The following is a 24,613-nucleotide window of genomic DNA, read 5'->3' on the forward strand; positions in this document are numbered from 1 at the left end:
GGCATTCTTCCCACTTCCTCAGTATTACTCCAGCGCGGCTCCTCCCCGCGGGGGCTGGAGCAAAGCGCCTGTTCCTTGCCGCGATTCCGTGCAGGAGGATCCCTTCCCGCATCCCTGCGGCGGCGGCGGCGCGGGCGAGATGCGGAGCTGGGCGGGCCCGCGCCGCTGCAACGGCCGCGCCGCGCTCGGGCCGGGGAGTTGAGGCCAGCGGGAGGCAAGGGCTGAGGAGCGAGGTCGCCTCCTTGTTCTTGCAAATTGTAGGGTCACAGGCGGCCCCCGAAAGAGCCGAGGGCCACTCCCCGCGCTGTGGCCCGAGTTCAATTCTTAGGTTGGAGCCTGAGAGGTGGCCAGGCTGGTCTTCACGTTGCCTTCAACAGGAGTCGGGAGTGCACAGTCGGTATGTTGCAGGAAAGCAACCCGAACTAGCCAGTGCAGGTGACTTGTCTGAAAGCCGTGTTATCCCAAGAGCAGTTTCTTGGCTACTGTGAGGAGCTGTTGGTATGTGGCTCTTACTTTGGGACGTAAAGGGACATTAAAAGAGAGGAAATGAAAAGACTGTCACACTTCTGTGAATTATTCATCTTAGATGGATGTAAAACATAGTTCCGTAGAATTAGCAGGAAATACATGAAATACATGTAACACAAATACATGTACACATGTAACACAGGAAATACATGTAACACAAATATTACAAAATAGTTAGAATCAAAGAACGGATTGGGTTGGAAGGGACCTTAAAGGTCATCAGGTACCAATCCCCCTGCTGTGGGCAGAGACATCTTCCACTAGCCCAGGTTGCTGAGAGCCCCGTCCAGCATGGCCTTGAACACTGCCAGGGATGAGGCATCCACAGATGCTCTGGGCAATCTGTAGGATAAAGATATTAGGAAATACTACAATTTATATGCTGTGTACAAAAGGATAGTCTTGGGAGGGCATATTAATCACCGCCCAATTTAGGCAAGAGAGATGCAAATTCCTTTAAAAAGCTTTTTTTTTTTTTTTTAAGACTGTGCAATCACATATGGTGGTCATTTTAAAAGGGAAAATGTAAATTATTTACCAACAATATGTAATTAGACAAGCTTATTGTTAATAAGGAGACAAAAATATAATTGAGCCATGGGCTACACAAATGGCACAAGACAGATGTTTGAAGACAACAAACTACTTCCTGTAAGATGAATAGGTTTGGATTAATTCAGAATTGTGACAGAAGACATCCAAAGGCTGTGCTTCAGGTTGTGATGATAAATTAGGTCGTCTTTTGTAAAGAGGGATGTATTTACCCAATGGAGATGATTTGCCTAACTGAATTACATATGTTGATATTCTACACATACCACATTAGATGCACCTTCATCTTGAGGAGAAATAGAAGATAATGTTTTCATTGATCCCTTTAGTGAAGTCATACCACTTTAGTAGCTGACAGACTCTTAAACATAAACCAAATCAAGTAATTTAGGAATTTATATACTTGGTGCAGGTAAATTTCATTTTGTCACAGGTTCTTCTGGCAGAACTTCAACAGCTATGATAACTTCTCTTGACTGTGTTTTTTGAAACCTTCTCTGCCCTGCATAGTATCTTTTTGATTTACAGCTTTATGGAGTAGTTTCAGTATGCTATCAAGAGTTTAATAACTGGTTGTTGCATCTCCCAGATAAGACTGAGACAATATAGGTTAAGAAGACTTCAGAAAAAATCTGCAAAGCTATAATTTGGGAGAAGGAGGGGACCAATTTGAAAAAAAAAAAAAGACCAGATATGTTTTAAATGAAAATTTCTAAATTCAAGAAAATAGTTTGAAACTGGTTTGTCTTCTCATTTTGACTATGAGTAAGAATGCTGATTCTCAATATACTGCTTTGGGATGATATGCTGTATCAACACTTCTATATTGCTGTCTTCTCCCAATCTGAGGAAGTTCACTTAATTATATTATTTCAGGTGAGATTTGAAAGACCTGGATGAGATAATGATATTGGTATAAAATATTAGCATTATCTAAGGTGTTTAGACAGTGTAATGAAAGATTCTAAATGCAACCTAAAAACCTTGGTCCTGGGAAAAGGACAAATTGGAAGGGGATAAGTAATTTTAAGTGGTTCCTAAGAGCTGCTTCCTATAGCCTGCTCTCCTTATTCCATCACAGAGAGCGTGCTTCTCAACTGTTAAGAGTCCTAATGTTAAGGACACAGTGAGTTTTGACAGCTGTCTCCATCTGCAGATGCCAGTTCTAGGAAACACAGTTCTCCTGGAGGTACCTGGGGCTCACTTTTAGATATCAAAGGGTACATTTCTTAGATATCATAGCTCAGAAGCATTAAATGGTGAAAACTAGTTTGAGGGGACTGTAAAAAGGGGCTGCTTAATGTTTCAGCATACATTACAAGCTTTTATTTTATGCTGAAGTGCACCGGACAGTGCAGTTTTAAACATGGTCACCAGCTGCTGTTAATTAATAAAAACAGCTCTTTTCAGTTAGTTCAGAGCAGCTTGTATTAGCAAGCAATGTTTATTGGCTCTCAGTATAGAGCATAAAACTACGTATGAGAAGCTTTTGGGAGCAGAAATGTAGGCTTCCCTTTACAAAGTCCCCCAGGGTTGCCTTTATTTTGTTTCCAAAGTGACCTGTTTACTGTAATGTCCTGCCATCAGCACAGAAACTGGCAAGTCTGCTGTGGGCAAAACTACAGAAAAGGTCAGTTATGGATTGCAGAGAAAGTGTCCTGCATCAAAGTAGACACTAAGTACCTCTCATTTGGAATTTTATCCATAGAGTAAAATACCACAACAACAAATGATGGGATGCTACTTTTTTTAATAATGTAGATACTGTTGCTTTGTGTTCTTGTATGAGTCATTTAAATATATATATATATGCTTGTGTGTGTCCACACTTCAGGGTTTTTTAACAGTCATGTGACAAGGTTTCATAGAAATGTCAAAATGCCTGGTCTGTGAAATTCTGAGAAAACTGCAAATGCCAAGTACATCTTTATTACCATTAGGAGCAGTGTGTGGCTTTTGAATCTAAGGGTTATTTAATCACTGCTGAAAGCAGGAATCTAAATATGAACCAATAATTGTATTAATTAATACATCTTAAAAGACAAGAACTTGAAAACTATTTGGGTAGTATGCAGTTAAGTTGTGATGTGATCAATAACATAAGCTGAGAATCTTCAGGTGCTCACTGCACATTTGTGCAAGGTATTTTACATTTATTGACTGATAAGAACACTCAATTTGTCCAGTGTTTCCTAAGGGAGTCCTGCATCCTACAATCATTTCCTTTTTTATACCCCATCTAAATGTTTCAGGATTAGCAGGCTATTGCATCCATCATCAGGTTTGTCATGCCTGACCCTAAAGAAGCTTAAAGAGTTGTCCCTGTAGATACAAATACTTGCAAACATGAAATGTGTAATCAATATGAAATCAATCTAACAGATTCACTATACTTAAGAAATCCCTTTTTGTGCCCTGATTCAGGGTAAGTATGTGCAAGATTCAACAAAATTGTAAAGTACAAAGAAACATCAGAGACAGACAATGAATCAAAGTAGGATATAAATACATGTTTTTCATCTGTGTCTGAATGACAACATTGATGAGTTGTCAGACTGAGCTCTGTGTGGGGATTTCTGTTTACCTTCCACTTACCACAAAGTCAAATCTTACTTTGCAGGGTTTGAAAATTACCACTTTGTGTGTGTTTGGGAAGACCTACAACTCTGTTCAGTCAAAGCATGCATGTCTTTTATGTGTTCTATGCAGTACTTAGATCTACTGCCAGATGCAGTATTTAGAAGGAAGAGCCTGGGAACTGAGCACGGATGACTTGTAGCTCCCGCAGGCAACAGCCCTAAGGAACTCTGCTGTTGACGCCAAGGTGAGGGGTGTAAAACGGCCCTTGCTGTAATGTCCCACTCGCTTCTCACTGTTGAGCTGTGCTCACAGGACGGTTTCCAGAGTAAAGCATGGCAAGGACAGAATTTAACCCGCAGTGAATGCTCACTCAGTTACTGGAGTCCTGCTACCTTGGGGAGAGCGTTGCAATGAATAGTGCGTGGATGTGCCAGCGAGCTATGCAAATGTTATGTAACTCACACTTTGAAAAAAGAAACACTGTCCATTCATTTACGCCTTAAAGGTTAGAGTCTGTAAATTTCTACTTGACAAGTCCATAGGTATTTGTACTATTCATTTACAATTTCACATTTTTGAACTTACTGTAAATGGAAAACATTGCTGGGGCTATTACTACTTTGCACTAGGAGGAGTTTACACTTAGACCGTCAAGTTGTGCTACAAAGTGAAACTAGTGGTTTTCCACACACATTGTTGTATAGGTATTGGCAACCTCTATTTAAAAAAAACCACCAAAGAACCAAATATGAGAAAAAGGAAAACACTGTGGCTTTCTAATAATTTAAGGTGATCTTGGTAATAACTTGTCTTCCTGACATGATATAATTCGACGCTGTCCAGAAGACAAGAGGCTTTTCTTTCTCGAGAGAGGTCCTCCCCCCACAGCCGCCCGGTAGCGGTGGGACGCACCCGGCACCGAGCCTTTCCGCCGCCGCGCTCGGGACGTGGAAAATGAATTTGTCCTTTGTGGGAGGCGGCGGCGGCAGCACCGCCTGCAACTGCACGCCCGGGGCCGCCACCGGCAGCGGCCTCGGTGGCCGGAGCACACCCGGTCCCTGCCCTCGCCGCCATCCCCCGGGCCGGGAGGCAGATGAGCGACGCGGGAGAGGAGCTGCGAGGGCGGCAGGACCCGAGCGCGGCACGGGGGCTCGCAGCAGCTCCCCGGCCGTCTTGCCGCGGGATACCGCCCCTGGAGTGCCGCCCGCCCACATCCAGGAGAAAACCGCGGCCAGGCAACGGTAGGGAGCGGCAGCGGGCGCCGGGACTCGGCCGCCCGGACTCGGCCGCCCCGCACCGCCCGTCCCGAGCGGCCGCCGCGCCCCGGCAGCGGGGGGCGCTGCGCTCCCAGCGCCGGCGCCTCGCTCTTCACCGGGGGGCCCTGGTAGGCGCCGACCGGCACCTGCAAGCGCGGGGAAGGGAGCTGAGCCCCTTGCCTCCTTCTCCCGAAGCTTCTCCACCCCCGCCTTTCAGGTGAAGAGGAGGTGATTGCTGGCTCGAGGCATGTGTGTTAATTGCGTTACCTTATGCAAAAGAGGTGAACTTTTAAAGTTTAACTGAAGTTTGCTTTGGGATTTGCGTGGGGTTTCTCTCGACTGGAAGCTTTGGAATGCAAGTATGCTCCGAGGCTAACATAATGGGGTAATGGCATTTAGTAGGGGTTTCATTTTGCATCCTTACAAGCAATATTCTGAAGCGTAATTGAGGTTTCATTTTTATTTTAAATAGCATTCATTTAAGCCTGTTCTCTCTATAATTTTGGCAGTTTTTTAAAGTTGATTTTCATGTACCTTTTGTTTAGGTGCGCTTTGCTTCATATAAGGTGCAAGTGCAACACTACAAAAGCTTCTTAGCTTTGAAGGGACTGCTGCTGTGATTAATCTTCACACTTTTCAGGTTCAGGCCCTTGGTGTTTGCTATGAAATACATAAACTAGATGCAGAAACAAATATTAAAGTATCCAAATATTCCTAGTCCATAGTTGAAACAATTACATTTATTATGTGGAAAAAGAAATCCCAACTGAAGTGGTTTAAAGGTTTATACATCTGGCTGTAATATTCAATCTACTTTAAAATTCCATGTGAATTCTGTATGAATCATGCCTTATTTTTAAATTAATGTAATTTTACAATGAAAATATTCATAGCATATTAAAGCAATATCCATGACCTGGCTTTGACTAACAAAAGCCATAAAGTTCAGTATGGAAGAAAAGCATTTATCCTTATTTGACCTCTGTATCCTGGGTTTCTAGGCATTTCTTCTCACAAACTATGTAGTTATTCATTGACCCTTGCAGGGCTTTAGGTTTAGTGAAGTAAGTAAATGCCAGGTGGCCAAGTTCTGTTCCCAGCTACTTCAGACTTTACACCATGGTAACTTTATTTGTTTCAGAGCTGTCACCACAGATTTACCTGACTATAACTGGAGCCTGAATTTGTTCAATAGCTTCTGTTATATTTTTTTTACTTTTCCAGCTCAAGTCGAAGTTTTTAATACAGGATTTTTATGTAAATTGGATAATCCACAGTTTAATTGATTCCCCTCTTTATTAGGACTTGCAGAATTGGAAATATTTTTTTAGTAGAGACAAGAAACCGCAGTGCTGCTTTATATGGCTAAAAGCTATAAGCTTTCAGTCCTGGTGACTTTTTAGTGGAAATTCTGATATGACAGAACTAAAGGCTTTAGAGAAACTATTTTATGTGCACACACATAAATAAACTTGCAAAGTTGAGATGAGAAAGGCTTTTAAAGTGTTACAAGAATTCCAGCAATGATATTCTGAAAGAGAGGCAGTTTAAATATGGGAAGCTCATATATTCCTTTCTGGTGGCTGGACTCAGAGGCTTCCCTGGTTTCTGCATCTGGCTTCCTCTTAGTGTGAGGTGGGCTCCACCATGGCCTAGGACACCAAGGAAAGTTGCAGGAAGCCTGTAGAGAGCTGCAGGGGTTTAACACAGGACAGACAATTTACTGTTTTGTAAGTCAGGTCTTGGTTTGTTCTTGTTCTGTGTTAATGCATATTTAAGGGGCCATTTGGATAAAGTTTGTTTTCAGTGTAAGAACCTGGAAAGACATATTTTAAATTATTAATGTATGTAAAGGGGGAATGCCTAATTTTATTTATTATACAGAAATTTGATACTCAAGTATGAATAAATGGATTGTCAAAGTCTTACTTAAATGTTGTTACAATACTTTTAAGTGGAAACAAATTTTATACCACCTGAAGTATCACTTTCGATAGTAGTATCCTTATTTTGGAGAAAATGTGGTTTAATACCTAATTTTGTAGGTGAGACTCAACTGCTTGTTACATGAAGGGGAAAATTAAAATAAATATTCTGAAGTTTTTGCAGAGCTGCAGCCTAATCTAAACATTCTAGAAAGTTTAGAAGTTTTTAATTGTAGTTTCTGTAATTATATTTCTCCACCCTGTTGCCTTTTCATTTGTCATTTTTCCAAGTAAACTTTAATTGATATGTTTCATTTAGAGTTTGGAGCATGATAGATTTGTATTGACATGCATACATTACAGTAATTCCAAGAGGTATCCATATGCAGTCATGATTATGAAAAACCATAAAAAGGGAGAGTGCATTTAGGCTGAGAGGACTGAATCAATCACCATTCTTTCCAGTGGATGTACCGGCTGAAGAAGTTCATCATTCTGAAATGTGCCATTGTATAGTGCATTCAAATGATGTGGCCAGGTCTGAAAGCTGTGAAAATAATAATTCCTGACTAGCAGCTGTGGACATGATGATAAAAATTTCTTTCTTACGAGAGCTTAAAATAAAGACTGCACCTTGGTAATTACCAGATGAAGCGATCTGGCTTGCAGGAATTATAATAGGTAAGAGAAAATTCCCCATGCTAAAACGTGAGGTGGATAATTTTGCTTGTAACAAGTAGGAGTGAAATTCAAGGACACTCATTACTTTTGGTATGGTATAAAGAAATTAAGATGCTGGAGTAGGAGTGATTGGAGAAGCTGCTATGCAAAAGCTGGAGCCAGTTTTGCAGAATTTCACTTCTCCCATATTTTACCCCTAGGACTTCAGCCATTCGTTGTGGAGGAAGACACTGACTTTAGTCACTGATCTTGAATGGCTGCCCTTTTTTTTTTCCTTTTCTTTTTTTTTTCTTTTGTGTACAGAAGAGAAGCATGTAGTTGTAAATTTTATTGCTCCTTTAAACAGACTTTTTGATATTTCAGTCCTTTTCGCATGATGATAACAGAGACATTCTGAAGTCTTCCTAGTATAAAGTAGTGCATTTACATGTGTTGATGGATTTTAGAAAACATTTGCTCAAAATTCAAATATTTTTACCAAATATTGCTTAATTCTTCATCTTTGAAAAAGTGGAAAGGCTTTTTGTATATGGAACTAGAAGACAAGTTTCAAGTCCTATGTGTATGAATCTGACTGTTACCTCCTGTGTCATCAAAGACAAATTGCGAAGGTTTCTGTACCTGGGCTTTGTAGACTTAATATGGAGTAAATAATTAAAGATTCACAGAATATTCTGAGTTGGAAGGGACCCACAAGGATCATCAAGTCCAGCTGTTAAGTGAATGGCTCATATGGGGGTTGAGCCCACAACCTTGGTGCTGTTAGCATCATGCTCTAGCAAGGATATTCTGAAGCTCACTCACAAAATGAAATATTGTGTGATGCCTGGTGAATGGTAGCTGTGTAAGTTCTCAAAATGGACAATGGAATTGTACATTGTATTTTGAGTCATGCCTGTCAAGTTGGGCTAAGCCTTTCTGGTTGAAATACCCAAACACAAGAGTATCCACTTAAATGGAAATCAGTACTCTAGTATCCTATTTATTTTGCAGATGATATCAATACACTATTTTACTTGATGAAATTCTAAAAATTAGATTGCTTTGTAAAATACTTCAGTTACAGCAATCCCTGTACAAGTGAAAATTATTGCAAGGATGTCACAGAAGGCAGAATTTGAGTACTGAATTGCCTGAAGATGCCACTTCTGAAATGTGGACACTACAAATACACTTTCCAGGAATAACATCACATTGCTACCCACAGGCATCGTTGGTTAAGCTTTTCCAGAAAATGCACAGACTAGCTAGGTGAAATTCTTAAACTAGTTGGAGATTGTCAGTTAGTGTCTCTACATGAAACCACCTCCAAACCACCAAGTTTGGACTAGCTGCTCAGGTAAAGTCAGTGTTTTTTTCCTTGTTATTTTGGTTGGTTAGGGTTTTTTGCTTTTTATGTCTTAGTAAAATGAGGATTAATATAGTATGAATATTATTTAATAGCAGAACTGGAAATAGGCTCCAAGTCTGCTGATTTCTATCCACGCTGTGTGGGCAGTAGAAAAAGAAAATGGAAATTTACAACATCTTTCCTGAAAGTCAGTAGAACAGTAAGCCGATCAAACTGTACAGTTCCATAAGACCTTTAATTTCTAACAGAAACAGTTTATCTGGAAATGGTTCTGATGCCCATTCTGTCTCCTTTGGTGGTTTTGCTTCCTATGAAGCAGCAGTCTCATTGTGCTCTACTGCTTGGTGTGTTAGGATGAAATGCTGGGTTGCCATCCATGAAAGGCAGCTGGGATTCAGGACAGAAACCCGAACATATATTGAATATAAACTGATGACTTTTCTCTTCTAAGTATTATTTTCTGTGTTTGTGAATGTGTATGTGTTTTATGATGCATGCTTTGCTGGCACGAAAACTGTAACACGATTATTTTCTTCAGTTTTTGAGGGTGACTTTAAAACTTTGGCTGTTTGTGCCTTTCAGGATTCCAGCTCAAAGCAACCAAACATCTGTTACTGTAGGTGCCCTATTTTAGGGCAAAGAGATGTTAGTGAGAGCAAAATATGCACAGGTCTGATGTCTCCTGTATTCTCACTCACACATTTTTATGTACATTGTGAACAGGTTTTAAGGTAGATCTTGAAATGCAAAATTAACTTCAAAACTGGTATTTTTTTTTGAGGTTGCTTAAGATGATGCATTATTTAGAACATTATGTAGAACAAGGGTTTCACTTAAACCTTATTAATGATCCAATATCCACAGAAAGAGGCATTACAATAATTTAAAAAGATTTAAGGATTGGTAAAATAGACCTTGGGTTTGTTAATTTTCTGCAAAAGTTTCTGGAGTGTTTCAAATTTTACCCTATATTTTTATATAAATAATTTTACAAGATACTTCAGACTTTTTCTTCTTACAAAACCTTTGTTGTTGCAGTTATTTTTATTATTTCTTCTGTTTAGAGGAAGGTGATACATATTTCAAAATAAATATCCCAGCTTCTCCAAGTAATTATTTTATAAATAAGCTAAAAGTCTTTAATACTGGAAAAATGAAAACCATCAAGCTTATCAAAATCCTGTGATTCTATGAAATTATCTACTGCTTTTTGGAACAAAACATGCATAGTTATGTGGACAAAAGTAGCTTTGTAGAGTAGAACAAATTCTCATGCTTTTTGATCATTTGTTCCTGATGCTGAAGATTATTGTAGAAAACTGAGACCGAAATGGAGAGCACACAATATAATGCCTGTGCCTTGACTTCAGTTGAGTTTTTTGAAATAAATTATTATATTATGTTCTTGTTATAATAGGTGGTAGTCTGTAGTAGCTGCTAAGTGGAAAGTTACTTAAGAATTTTCTCCATCATTTTATGTTTGAATGTTGTCTTTGCATATTCACAATTTAATGAAATGTTCTCCTTTCCTGATGAAAGTTTTATGCTTGGTTTTAGTCCAGAGGTTGACTTTCCTGGAAAGCTTATGGGAAAATACTTTGGCTGGTTTTGATTAAAAAAAAAAAATGTATGCTTTTCCCATTTGAAATGTAGTTGGAGAAAGAGACTGGTGTTATATAAACACAACTGCATAATCTGACAGTTTTAGCCTGGCTATTTCTCATTGAGGGTTTAATTACTTTGGAAATAAAAAATTGAAAAAGTATTTTAAAATTTTGGTGTCTGTTTCTAGTTTACTCTTAGCTGCTTTATGCTGTTTTGAAAGACTTGCATGCTGGTTGCTATGATTTGGTGAGGCTTGCACTCCTGTGCTTTTAAACTGCTGTAAATTAGTACAAATTAATAAATACCTACTGCACTTGCTGCTGCTTTGATGGGATGAAGCTTCCTTGGAGGCTTAGTTAGGCCTTAAGGGAAATGCTTAACACCCACTATGTAAAGCAGCTTTTATAACTCATGAGAATTAGACTTTTTGGTGGTGGATTGCAGCATTGATGACAAGATCCTTGGTCACATTTGAGTTTTGTAACCCAAACACTCTGATGTGTTGGAAGAAGTCTGCGTCTCAGAAACAGGTCCTGAAATCCCAATGCTGCAAGTACCTATGAGAGTGGTTTCCTGATTTGCTCACCAAATAAAGGGGGATTATTCACATACTCAAGGTTTCTACAATTGTATACAGGATTGTAGACCTTAATAATGTAACATAGCTGCCATCTGTGTAACAGGTTTTAAAGCTTTATATAAGAGAGTACTACTTAATATTATTAAGTCTGTTTGTTCTATAACACTTCTCATTTTGGGCTTTAAAAGTAAACATGTCCAAAACACTAACAATTTGCTTAATTTTCCTTAAAATTTGCTATAAGATCTGTCAGGTCCTAAAGCCTCGTAAAAACTTTCCAATGTTTTAACAAAGTCCTGGATGTAGCAACTGTGAGAAAAGTCTTTTTGTCCATGGTAAATTGCAATCTGATGTATCCTGTTACTGAAGCCAGCTGGGAGTGTACCCAGACTGAGTGATTCAATTGCAGAGTTTCTGTGTGTCACTTCTGACTTGCAAATATCAGTTCAATTTGTAAGTTTAAGCCTCCATCTAATCTGCAGCAGGCTTTGCTGTGAGGGAATGCAGATGCTGAAAAGTGAAAGAGGATCTAGCATTAACTACAGAACTTAAGGCTTATTAAAAACAAATGCCATGGCTCATCAGAGTAAGAATTTTGTTATATTGTGGCTATTTCTTATTTAACATATGCATATATGCCATTTTCTGTGGTTTTTTTTTTCCCTCTGGTGTGTGTAAGAGGTGACTTGGCAAGGTAGAATTTGGCCTGCAGTATGCATCAGAATGGTCAATAATACAGGGGTGGTATTATATATTTTTTTTTCTTAGAAGTCTGAGTGTTTTTAGATTACATCTCTTTTGTGTGTTTCATTGACTAAGCAATTATCCTTTAGAATATGCATTCACCTTTAGTTTTCAAAAAAAAAGTTTTGCTTGTCTTTTCAGACTATTTTTTACTTTTAAACTTTGTTGGAAAAAAACCCCAAACCCCAGATATGTGACCTTACTTGGCACAGAAGGTCACATATCTTGGCTTACCATCTGGTTAAGTAATTCAGTTGAAAAATGAGCTAGGCAACAGAGCAATTTTTGTCATTTTTGCAAGTGCCTTACAAAAATACTTACTTGAAATATTTTCACTTCACACTTCTTCATAGCTACTTTTCTGCCCAGTTCTAAACACAGCCCTCTGTCTTCACTGCATTTTCTGTCTCAGAAAAAATGAATAGCAGTCTCTCAGCTTGCATACATAGGAACATTCAGGAAAAAATATTCTAAATTACTGCATGAACATTCTTTATTTTTAATCTGAGCTAACATCAAAATTTTATCAATTAAATCACATTAAAAACTGTTATGGTTATGTGTTCTTTTGTTTGGAAGTGACTTTTGTTTGTGAATTCTGAAGTAAATTAAGTTAAATTTACTTCTTAAGTAATTTAAAGAAGAGCAATTTACAGTTGCTTTTAAACTTTAGTTATGGTTTAACTAATACATTTTAAAAGCTTTTTCAAATTAATCTTCCCAAAAGTTCTGGCTAATAAACCCTTTTAAGTTGTGGTATGGTGACTGCAGAGGTTACTATGTCTAGTTCTCTGTTCTGCTCCTCTCCTCAGTCTGCTGGACAAAGAGCAGCAGAACAATGTGGATACTTGTTGAGCGGCCAGGGTTGTTCACTGATGGTACACAGCACAAACTTATGTTCAGAGAAAGGAAATACAGGGGACTGTGAACTGGGGAGGCACAAAGCACGGACAGATTGCTTACTGTGCTGCAGCAAGGGCCATCTTTTGCAGAAAGTGGGCCAGGCACAAAAAGGGCTAACAGCTTCAGTGTTCCCTGACATTTTCAGGTTTTGGCAGGACTTGCGTCAGTAGCAAGAACATCTCTGTAAGTGATCTGTCTACAAACAGTGAAATAGGAATGTGCTCTCTCCTGGAAATCTGTGTTAAATTAAACTGTATAGTGAGGTGGTTTTGGTGGGTTTTTTTGTTTGTTTCTTGTTTTTTGTTTTGTTTTGTTTATGTTTTACTGATACTGAAAATGCTTCTTCCAAGGGAGTTTGCCGGGGAAAAAGGCAGAATGTACAAAACACGTATTGCTCCATGCTGACTGCAGTTTAGGGTGTTACTGAATATTCTTGTTTAATGTAAATTATACTGAATCATAATGCCCATTATACTGGAGTGTTCAGCTCATTGCATGTGGAAGTAGTCGCTGAGTGTTTGAATTTGTACTATATATTCATACCTTCAATTAATACTGAGTAATTTCTTTGTGTAGATAAGCTGTAAGAATCCTTTTCTTTATTCATGTAATTTTTGAATGTATTCTTGAATATCTTTCCACACTTTTCAAGCAGTACAAAAATCTGCTTCTCATGTGAGCATTCCTGATTCCAAAGGTCCTCACACAGAGAAACTGTGGAAGAGTACTGGAGAAACTTTGCAAGAGGAAATTTTGAATGCAGTTAGTGGTGGGATAAGGCAAGCTTCCTTCTCTGGAGTTTTGATTATATTCTGTACAGATTGATTTGGATGGACATGTGGAGTCTTTCTCATTTATATAGTTCTGGCGGGGAACACGGACTGCTTTTTAAACTTAGTGTGTAGCAATGCATATTAAGCTTCTTTATAACCTCCAAGTAGTTACACATCACTTTCTTCTCTTGTAATCTAGACCAAATAATCTGGAATTTTCCTGGTACTAACCTGCAAAAAACTCCAAAATACGCCCCCTTAAATATTCCTGAAGCTTCCCAAACCAAATACTCCCTTTTGACTAGTCATGTTCTTTGGCATGGGCTCTGCGCCTGACCTCAGGGAAACACTCATGAAAATTAATTGAAACAGTTCAGAGCAGCTGGAAGCAGCTTCTTTGGAATTACTACTAGGTGTTGGATTCTGCCTTCTTCTGAGGATACCTGGTTTTGTGCTTGGGGTTCTTCTGTAAAGGGTTAATAAGTCATCTTCATAGACTTGCACCTATTTCTGTTCTACTTTTGACTCATGTAAATTAAATGTTTCATGCTTACAGCATATTGGGACTTTTAAAACTTGTTTTTCGGAATGCAGATTTTTGCTTACTTGCATTCTGTTGTCATTGAAGAGCTGATTACTGGTCTATTTTGCTTTCTGTGTTGCATTTTATTCTGGCAAATATAGTATAACATGGAAATTTGTCTATAGTTTTTTTTGCACCAGTTGACATCTTCAGATACATTTGAAAAAGAACTCAAGTGTTTCAGGATATTTTAAAAGTAAATCTGTAAGTAATTGCAAAAATAATTAATGTTTATAGCAGATGAGGAGAGGGGTGGACAAATGTTGCATGTACAGTTATTGTATGTTTGGCAGTGGGTTTCCAGATCCTTTCAGTACAATGAGATGAAGATGGGAAGAAAAAAAACAAAACCATTGAAATGATAAATGTGAAATTATTTGGTTTATTTATTTATTGAAATAGTAGTGGACTGGGAAGAGAACTCCCATTTATTTATTGCAGAAATGGTGCTGCTTTAGCAAGATCACTCTGTCATTCATTAAACTGTCAGAAGAAAATGAACAATACTGGGGAGTGGAAGGATGTGAAAACTGTAGAACTCACTCAAACACAAGAAAGTTTCTCATGTGCCTGACCATTCATCCATCATAAGGGTCTACGCAAGGATTACAGAGAACTAATGTGCCTGTTGGCCTCACGAGGTGGAGCTCCTCTCCTCCCTTACCTTGCTCTGGGCCCGTGGAGGAATTGCCCTTGTCCTCGACATTACATAAAAATACTTTCAGTCTGTGCTTCTGTCTCTGTCCTCCTCCTGGCCACTCACTAAGTGTTGCTGCTCTCTTTTATGCTACTTCTAGCATTTATTAGCCACATAATTAACTGGATAATAGACATGGACCATTGGGAAAGGGATCAGGTTTTTTGTCATTTAAGGCTCTGCTCAGTGCCCAGACCTTGCAGATCACATGCCTACATCAGTGCTATTCTGGCACGAACAAAAGTCAGGACCCTCTTTCTTTTTGGGGGGTTAGATGAAATTAGATCAGTTTTAGCTTAAAACTATGCCCTGAGCATGTGGCTGGATATGATGTTGTCTAGTACAACTGCCATCCCCATAGGAAGAAGGGGATTTCTATTACATTTCTGTGCCAATTCTTATACTTCCTCTGTTCATGGGGCAAGTCCAGTAAACTGGTCTGATAAAAATTGTTTTTTTTTTTTTGGAGGTTGGCAGAAGACTAAATCTTCTGTCAGATCTGTCAGCAGGTCCGTCTTTGTGGTTCCACAAGTTGCCACCAGCTTCCTGGTGGAGACAAAGCTAAGGAAGAGAGAGGTGAGGGGGAACGAGGCAAGTAGGAGCTCTTTTTTTAGGGGAAGCCCACAGTTACACCAGATTGGAAGGTGTTGAAGACATATTACATCTAAATATTTAAAATAACAAAGTACAAAATTGAGTAGAATTTCAATTGAGGGTACGTGTCTTTCTGTCCTCACAGTTCTAATGACTTGCTTTTGAATAAAAAAAGTTGGTCTTTTGTCATAAAGGGAAAATTTAAAAATAATTAGACCTGTTTTGTCATTAACAACACAAACCACTGTTTTAATTATTTTGAATGCTTCTGGGGTTTTTTAGCTCTTATGAAATGTTTCTCTTTTTTGTGTGTTAATAAAGTCAGTGTTAATCATCAGATTTTGCAGCATCCACAGAGATTAGCTGATTTGGGTCTTAAAACCAAGTGTAAAGTAATATGAATACTAGTTCATTTGAATAATTTTATTTACTGAATAAAACATTAGATTTTTTACATAGTATAGAGGGACATATTTTTATTAGCAAAACAAAATAAATTACAATTCTAATATCTCCTAAAACCTGAAACTTATACTTGCTTGGTTTTAACATTTGAATACATTGATTTTTTGTTACACATCACTGAGATTTCCACCAGCCTGCTAAGTGTGTTAATTTACAAAAGCTGTAAAAGGCAGGCATTAAAAAAAGTCATAGAGTGTGCAGAGCGCCTTTCAGCACTGATTACGTGCTTATTACCTCTGACTCCCCTTGTGCGCTTTGTAACCTGGTTCTTTGTTCTCAGGAGACACATGCACGTGCTACTTTGTCCTGAGTTGCTGCCTGGGAATTAAGGGAGCTGTGATGGTCCTGTTGTCCATCAGCTAAGGAGATCCAACTAGTGAATGAAAGGGTGCAGGAATGAATTAAAGCACAGGCAGAAGCTGGGCTGGCACAATGCATAGAGGGATTGAGAGTGTGCATATGGTGATACCCTTGGAGTGGCAGGAGGGAATTGAAGGCCCCTGAGGACCTCCCTCATCCAGAAAATTGGTGTGTGTGAATTTACCGAGCTCCTGCCTCTCTATGTCCATCTTCTGAATGAGTGCCACCGAGCACTCATTTGTCATTTGCCTATTCATTGTCTGTTCTCTTCCCTCGGCCCTCTGACAGAAGAGTTTGGGATAAAAAGTTGTTAGTTCAAACTCAACTCAGACAACCTGATGACATTGACAAGGCAAAGGGGGGATGTGTTCTGAGAAAACAGTGGGTTGTTTCTTCACTAAACATTATTTTAGCTTTAGGACTACTGCTTGTACTTGGGTAGTACAAGCAACACCAACTCAGCAAGTGTGTTGATGACACCAAGCTGTGTGGTGAGGTTGACAGGCTGGAGGGGAGGGATGCCCTCCAGAGGGAGCTGGACAGGCCTGAGAGGTGGGAGTGTGCAAACCTCATGAAGTTCATCAAGGCCAAGTGCAAGGTCCTGCACCTGGGTTGAGGCAACCCCAAACATAGATACAGGCTGGACAATGAGTGGATTGAGAACAGCCCTGTGGAGAGAGTCGAGGGGGAATTGCTGGATGAAAAACTGAATAGGAAAGCCCATTGCATTCTGGGCTGCATCAAAAGAAGTGTGATGCGTGTTGAGGCAGGGGATTCTGCCCCTCTGCTCTGCTCTGGTGAGACCCCACCTGGAGTGCTGTGTGGAGCTTTGGGGCCCCCAGCATAAGAAGGGTGTGGATCTGTTGGAGCAAGTCCAGTGGAAGGCCATGAAGGCTGTCAGAGGCCTGGAGCACCTTCCATATGAGGCCAGGCTGGGAGAGTTGGGGTAGTTCAGCCTGGAAATTGTTCTAGGAAGACCTTAGAGCAGTCTCTCAGTACATAAAGAGGGCTCAACTATGCCATGTGAGACACAGATATTAAAGTACACAGTGAAGCTTTGTGGAGCTGGACAGCTTTCAGAACAGTTGGTTTTTCCCCTGCTACTTCTTCATTAAATAAATAGTTAAATGTATATAAAGACTTTTACAAAGAACACTTTTAAAAATTCCCAAATCCTGTTGCCTTCCAAGTTAGGTTTTTTTTAGAAGAGAAAACTTGCTGGTTCTAATGTATGGAGCTGAGTTCTAATACATTATTTTCTTTTTTATTATGTCAGTGTTAGTAAATTTGAGCTTTGAAGGCACCCTAAAAGTTTGAGTGTATTTTTGTAGGAAGGACAATTACAGACCTAATAACTTCTTAAAATTATGTTTCATAATGTTATTTAAATATTGGAGATTTATGTGCTAAATATTGCTTATCATGTAATATGTTACCATGAGGCACAATGCTGTAAATGCAGGGAATCAAAACTGAGCTTGTCTAAAGTCTGTGCACAGCTGCAGGCAGCCCCTAGACATGTGCTCAGAACTGCACTGCTGGACCAGGAGAGCAGACACTGCTGAGAGGTGAGCACTCCAGCTGCCTCTGGAAGGTCCAAGAGTTTGGCTGCTTTTCTGGTTGTTTACTATTATGGTTTGCTCTGAAGTCCTGAATTTTAATGTCACACCATTCTTCATTCTGTACAATTCAACCAGTTTCCAATGTGAGGCCTTTGAAGGACTGGTGGCTGCTCTCTTTAAAGCTTTCATAGCTAGAAGTGAGCATTGAGTACAGGGCTACAAACTGATTTTTCCAGGCAGGATGGTGGCTGTAGCATGTACTGCCATTGTGCAGCAGCTCCCTGCTTTGTTCTGGGTTCCACAGAATTTAAAGGAAGATTCAGTTTCAACTAGGAACTCAGTTAATACTTGACTTTATTTGAAACAGTTGTAAAACTTTTAATGTCTGACTTTTATTTCACTTGAAATGGGTTGAAATCATCTCAGGCAAATATATAAATCTCCTCATCTTTTACATGTAATGTTAACAGGCATTTGAAGAGATCAATGTAAAGTCTTATGAGATCCATAAACCTTTTTGATTGCAGAAGGAAAATGTGTTAATTTCTGAAATCTCTCTGAGAAGTGGAAAAGAAAAAAAGGTCATTAATCCAACATGGAACAGAAAATGTGAAGTTACAGCTTGCAAATTATTTTTGTTCAATGTACGATTAAAAGGTGAAGACAGAAGCACTTGTAACCTTTGTAACTAGAGAATTACAGTTCTTTTTAAAACAATTGCAGAAGATGGGTATTCATGCTATGGTTTTCAGTTTTCAGATAAAGAAAATATGCTTGCTTACTTGAGTTGACCTTTGCAGAGTCATCTCTCAATAGGGATCTGTAGTGCATGTTTTTTTCCTTACTCTGACCTTTTTTCAAGAGGAGAAGAAAAAAATGTTGAATTAATTTGGTATATTGTGTCTTTCTCAGGGGATAGATTAGTTGATAGTTTTGGCTTTGTCAGGGTGAAAATGAAACCCTGTGTTTGTGACAGTTTACCTGAGAGCAGCCGTCAAACATGTTTTTGAATCGTGAAAGTATTTGAAAATGTTCCTGTCAAATAATGGTATACAAAGTTCTTCCCTGACCTTGAAAATTATTGCTTGTTTTAACAAAACAGTCTTGTGGCATCTCTAGTTTCTGTGAATTAGGACCAGTAGGGTTCTTCAAAATTAATCTGTATTATCATTAATATAATAAAAAAATCCAATCCCCTGTGTCAGAGCATCATAATTAATTTGTTCTAGTGTCAGTCTGCTTTCTTTCATACTGCATTTCATTTTCTAATGGAGGTTACAGGAAGAGAGAAATCATAACAGGACACTGAGAATTGAACTCTGATTTACATGGGAAAATATAATAGTAAAGTAGCAGTAAATTTCCTTTGGGAAAACAAGGTCTTCTTTGGTGCTGTTGTTCTTGGTGAAGTTGTATGCGCTTTGACCTTGTCATCAATGACCTCAATAGAATAATTCCACAGACTTAAATTCATTACAGGATTTAATGTATTTTGTTTTTTCTTATATTCTCTAGATAATTTTACTGATTTCATAGGAAACATAAATTTCACTTACTTTTAGATAACCAGCTTGTGCTAATGCCAGGATGTTATGAACCTTTCTAAAGTTTTGCACAGATGTTCTCTGAGTTAAGTGAATTAACATTTTCATTCCATATTAAAATAATTTACACTTGTTCTTACAGCGACTGCAACACAGAAGTATCCTTTCAAGTCCCTGAAGAAAGAATCCTGTAAGTAAACATATGGGAGTTAAGACTGTGTTACATATTCTATATTCTTCCTAATGGAAGAGTGAACAAGAAGTCACTATGTGGCTTTTCATATGTCCAGCTTGCCTAACAGAGCTCAGACAAAGGCAGATGTTACGCTTCCTAATCCTGTTAATTTAGCAGTGATTTTGATTGCACATAATATAACATTATACTAAAACAAATCCAAAATTGGACTTTGAAATGACATCTCAAGGATGAATATCAGTTTAGTCAGAGGGCATGTCTTTGCTACCAAACTTCATTCTCAAAACTTTTGCACAGTCTTTCTAAAAATGAAGAAATTATAGAAATCTAATATTTTTTGTAAGAGTATTTAATATATTAGCTTTTATCTCACTGCAGCATTACATTTCTAGCCCTTTTTCAATTGCAGTCATGCTGTGGATATAAAAAACTACTACAAATTATGAAAGAAGCAAGAATAAAATGTCATAATACTTTGACATCTATTGTATTATCTCCCTAAAGAAAATGCTTTGGTGTAGCTGAAGAATTGCCTCTCTTGCTGACAACAAGGATCCTTCAGGTTGAGAAACTTTTTAAAATTCACTTTCAAGAGCTGTATCAAGGCGAGTTAAAGTGCTGTAGAAGTACCAGTGTAACAATTTAGTCCATACAAGTAATAACTTAAAGAACACAGTAGTTTTATCTTTGCCATCTCATTATCCTCTAGACACATATATTCTCTACTCCTGGCTCAGGTAGTAAAAGTCCTTGTCCTGGACAATTTTGGGTGCATACTGGGGTCTAGGGGAATTGTGAGAGCTGAAGAAACTTCATCATCTCCTGTGCAAGATTCTTGTCTCTAAGGGTGGCAGTGTTACATCCAACCCTTTGCCATTGCTAGGACCAAAGGCTCTGTCTGTGCCTTAGTAAATACAAGATATATAGGTCCTCAGCTAAACTAGAGGGGAGGTTTGGTGCTTTGAGGGGCTTTGCAGGGGTTTGCTTATTTTTTGGGGGTTTGGTTTTTTTTGGTTTTTTTTTGAAAGCTTCCTGCAGAGTCTGGGTGTGGGCTTTAGTATTAGTATAAGTATAAATTTAGTATTTAGTATTTAGTCTTTCACTAGTTGCACAGTGAAAGAATAATGCTCTGGCATGTGTTTGTAAGTATATAAGTAGTTTCTTAAATTTGAAGTGCAGAGAATGTATTTTTCTTTCACATCTGGATTGTGACTGCAGTTGACAAAATAGTGTTTCTAAGGTGTAAGTGACAGTAACTTGCTGATATTAGGAAAAGAAAAGGAAATTAGTTACAATTTTGTACTAACTTCATTCTGTTATTACAGCTGCTTGGATAAGAGTCCGTTTCCCCTTAAAAAATGGGAATGGTATTCATTCTAGGATAGCTTCACTGGTAAATCCATTATGGGATTGTTACTGGTGGGGGTTGGAAGATTCAACAAGTACTGTGCTGCTAAACTAAACTTTTTTAGGAACAGGGACTCAGGATATTGGACATTAGAGAGTGGATCAAATTAGTCTATCAGTAGATTCCCTTCAGACAAAATGTAAGAAAATTTTGTGCAATTTTATGTATTGTCATATCTCTCTGTTTTGCAGCTCTTTTCAGTGGAGGAATGGGTTAAAATCCTTTCTCAGATGGTGGATAGGGAACTTGAAGTCATATTCTCTCTATTTTTTTTTCTACAGCCTATGGTAGCACTGAGGAATGTCATGGTGTGGTTCACAGCTTATCTCCACAGGCAGTTTTGTTGACCCAAATGAATGAATAAGAAGTCTTAAGCTAATAGCACCTTTGCTCCACAACGTGATCTGAAGGTTTTTGTTTAAAGTGAATTAATTGTTTAAAGTGGAATGGGGTGGTCCTTCATGAAGTTACCTGAATAGGACCTCTATGGAAAAAAATACCTCTCTGGAGATAATTGCAGCCTGATTCATTTGTCACTGACTTTCATCAGTGGTGACTGAGAGAGCTGAATAATTTTGAAAACTTAAGGCTCTTTTTCTATATATAAATAAACTTGTATCAATGAATATTATTAGAGGATGACTGAAAGTTGTTTAAACCCATGAGTCCTTTCAAATTATAAGAAAGCAACGTAAACATATTTTCCAAATAATAGTCTTAACTATGGAATTTAAGTTATTTTCTTCATGCATTATCCAGATGTATCATCCAGTACCTCAGATTCATTTTTGTCCCTTAGCTGGAGGTGTTTGGTAGAGCTAATAGGTAGAGATTTGCAAGGAAGTTCCTTACTTGAAATAATTTATTATGGTTGCTGTTAGTGAGCACTAGAGGGCTCCTTAGGCTAAAGCAAAAGAATACCATGTCATGTTTGTCATTGAGGCTATGTCTGAGGCATTTTGGTATCTTGAATTAAATAATCAAAACCACAGTTTTCATTAGAATAGCATAAGGCTTCCCTTTTCAAGGAAAAAAATAAATCAATGTCTTTAAAAGGAGAGGAGATTAGCCTGTTGTTACATAGCAAGTGTTTGAATTTTTGCGAAACATTGCCTTTATATGTAGGCATCATACTGGTTTAAATTTTTATACATATTTTTGATTAGCAATCAAGATCTTTTTCATGTTCCCTTTCCAATTGGTTTATTTTAAGATAACTTATCTTAAGTGCATGGTTTATATTTTTTTCTGCTTGCCTGTCCATCTTTAAATGTCTTTCCTTACATGGTGGTTAGTTTATAATAGCTCCTGTATTATGAAGCCCAAGTCTGCCTTGCAATCTAATAAATGTGATTGCTGTATGCAGAGGTGAATGTAAAATGTAGCTATGCTTCTTTGGAAGTGTTTTTCAAAACCTTTGACCTTGCTTTTCAAAAAAGGGCCAAACATTATATGTTTCAAGAATGTCAAAAATGATTCTTAGCTGGTCTGAATTTCTAGTGCAGCCTGAAAAGGCTTTGCCATCTTACACTGGCTTATATGTAGACTGAGTGTGTTTATTCCAGTGTTAGTTGATGCCATCTGGGGGGAGAGGAGGAGATATAAAATCTACTCTATGCTGATGGAAAAAAAAAATCATAAAAGAGGACCACTCTATAAGCTGTAGGGGAACAGTGGTCTTGGTTAACACACTCTTTGTAGTCAGATATATATATTTTTTATACATCTTCTTGATTTTTCCTTATATAGTTGTTCTTGTGCATAATTTGTTTGAGTGTTTTTCAAGGACACTGTGGTGTTGCAGAAGGTAATTGATATTAGAGAAAGGGAGAGACATTAAAAATTGAATTAGTTATTATGGTACCCAATTTACATCACTCTAGGTAGCATAATTTTTTATTGTCAGAGGGAAGCCTGAAATTATGAAACAAAATTAGTACAACTGTGCTTTCAAATATAAAGCTTTTACATAAACACAAATGTACACTTGTTTCAAGAGCAGACTTTGTAGAGAACAATGAGTAGGCTGCTTATTTAGAAAAATGAAGGGCATTTTTTTCCCGATAGCAAGTCAGTCATCAAAGCAGCAAATGAGACTTTAAACAAAGGTTGAGAGATAGTTTATTTGTGGGACCAATGTTCTAGAAACTAATGGAGATTTTTCTGTCTTAAATAATGTTTGCAGCAGCAGGGTAATTTTACTTGAGACACTTTCTTTGTCTGTCAAACATTCCTCACTGTCTTGTATTTTCCTGGCCCTGATGTACTGTTTCCAGTCACAGGTATATGCAACTTATTTTTAGCCCTTGGTGGTGGTGTTCTGTACAAAACATTCTGCCTCCAAGAGAAATTTTTGGAAGTAAAGAAATGTAAAGATGTAGTGGGCCCAAGAGCAGGAGATCTATTTGAACTGTTTCAAGATAAGAGTGATCTATTCTCATCTGGCTTTTCTTTCAGGTTCCTGAGACTTGGTGACTCAAAATATCCATTGTTCAAAAGGGGGCTATGAATTTACAAGAAGGAATCTTTCCTAGTCAGAAAAGATTCTTACTGATGTTGGGTGAAGTGTTAACTGACCAGAACAGCTTGCAAAGAGAGCAAGGAAAGAACATTTTGGTCCATTTTATAATTTTCTCTCCTCCAAGTAGCATCAAGCTCACTTTATTGCTTTTACATGCTAGAAGCTCTTGGAGGAAAAGGAAGAAAGCAAGTATTTGGAGAATGGTATGTAAGAGTGATGGAGGTGGAATTGGGGTGCTTTGCCTGCCAGAGAAAAAGATAGGGAAAGAAGATACAGTGTTGAAAAGCAATAGGCTGAGGGATCTGCTGTACTGAGGTCAGACTGTGTGGAGGAATGGGGAAGGTTAGGGGGAAAGGAGGCAAAGAAAACCTGCTACAAGCACAGATCGTCCCTGACTGCTCTTAAACATTCTACCCCTCTCAGAACCCTCTAACTCCTTGCTGGTACCCACTCCCTAGGAACATTTGGGAATCCCTCCAGACCTTTTTCATGTCCTCACCCTTTCTCACTGCAGTCCAACAACTTCCCCACCTACCATAACCCCACTCCTATTACCTCTGCCCTACCTATACCCCTGCTGTTTCCAAATATTGCTGGCACATGAATGAGGACATAAGTACTTAGCTTCTTCTCATCTTGGGGCAGTAGCATTTAGTTTTATCCATCTTGCTAAGGTGCCTTGAAGTGATTCCATGGAGGATAGCATAGCTCTCTTTCCCCAGACACTGCTAATATTAGACCTAACAATTACCAGAATCAAAGTAATTTCAGTTTTCTTTGAGGATGAATGCTCTGTCTGTGTAGTTCAGTTTGCTGCATGCAAAGCAAATTTGAGCTATGGACAATAGACTTCATTAAAATGTCCATGGCCAAAGATGTGTCCGGATGCTATATTTCTATTTTTCATCACTGATGAAGCATGATGTGTGTGGTGACTTAGATTAGAAGCTGACAGGCTTGGATCTGTCTCAGCTGCTGCTTCTAACTATCAGAGAACTAAAATAGCATAAGCTACAACACAGTTCATAGAGCTTGCAAAACACACTTGCCTAGGGAAAATGCCAGCCAGGTATCAAATGCTTTGGCCATGAGAAGATGCCTTTAATATAATCAGCAGTTTATCCCATGAGTGCAGTCTAGGGTTTAAGGAGAACCTGTGTTGGCACTAAGCTTAATAGACTGCATGCTCAGTGAAAAGAACATAA

At 38.5% G+C, this 24,613-nt stretch overlaps 1 protein-coding gene across 9 annotated transcripts in view; it reads left to right on the forward strand.

Moving 5' to 3' along the window:
• The first annotated feature begins 326 nt into the window (after positions 1-326).
• Positions 327-24,613, forward strand: part of RNF144B (ring finger protein 144B) — an 89,082-nt gene continuing 64,795 nt past the window's right edge. For 4 of the 9 annotated variants that reach the window (XM_068199899.1, XM_068199918.1, XM_068199894.1 and 1 more), the window contains exons 1-2: positions 336-498; positions 19,426-19,473. The gene's annotated coding sequence lies outside the window, so the exon portion shown is untranslated. Of the gene's footprint in view, positions 499-19,425; positions 19,474-24,613 lie in introns of all 9 variants that reach the window. The other 5 variants (XM_068199933.1, XM_068199905.1, XM_068199925.1 and 2 more) reach the window with 4 other exon arrangements.

This window comes from Anomalospiza imberbis, chromosome 1, assembly GCF_031753505.1.
Source record: "Anomalospiza imberbis isolate Cuckoo-Finch-1a 21T00152 chromosome 1, ASM3175350v1, whole genome shotgun sequence".
In the NCBI taxonomy this organism is placed as follows: Eukaryota; Metazoa; Chordata; class Aves; order Passeriformes; family Viduidae; genus Anomalospiza; species Anomalospiza imberbis.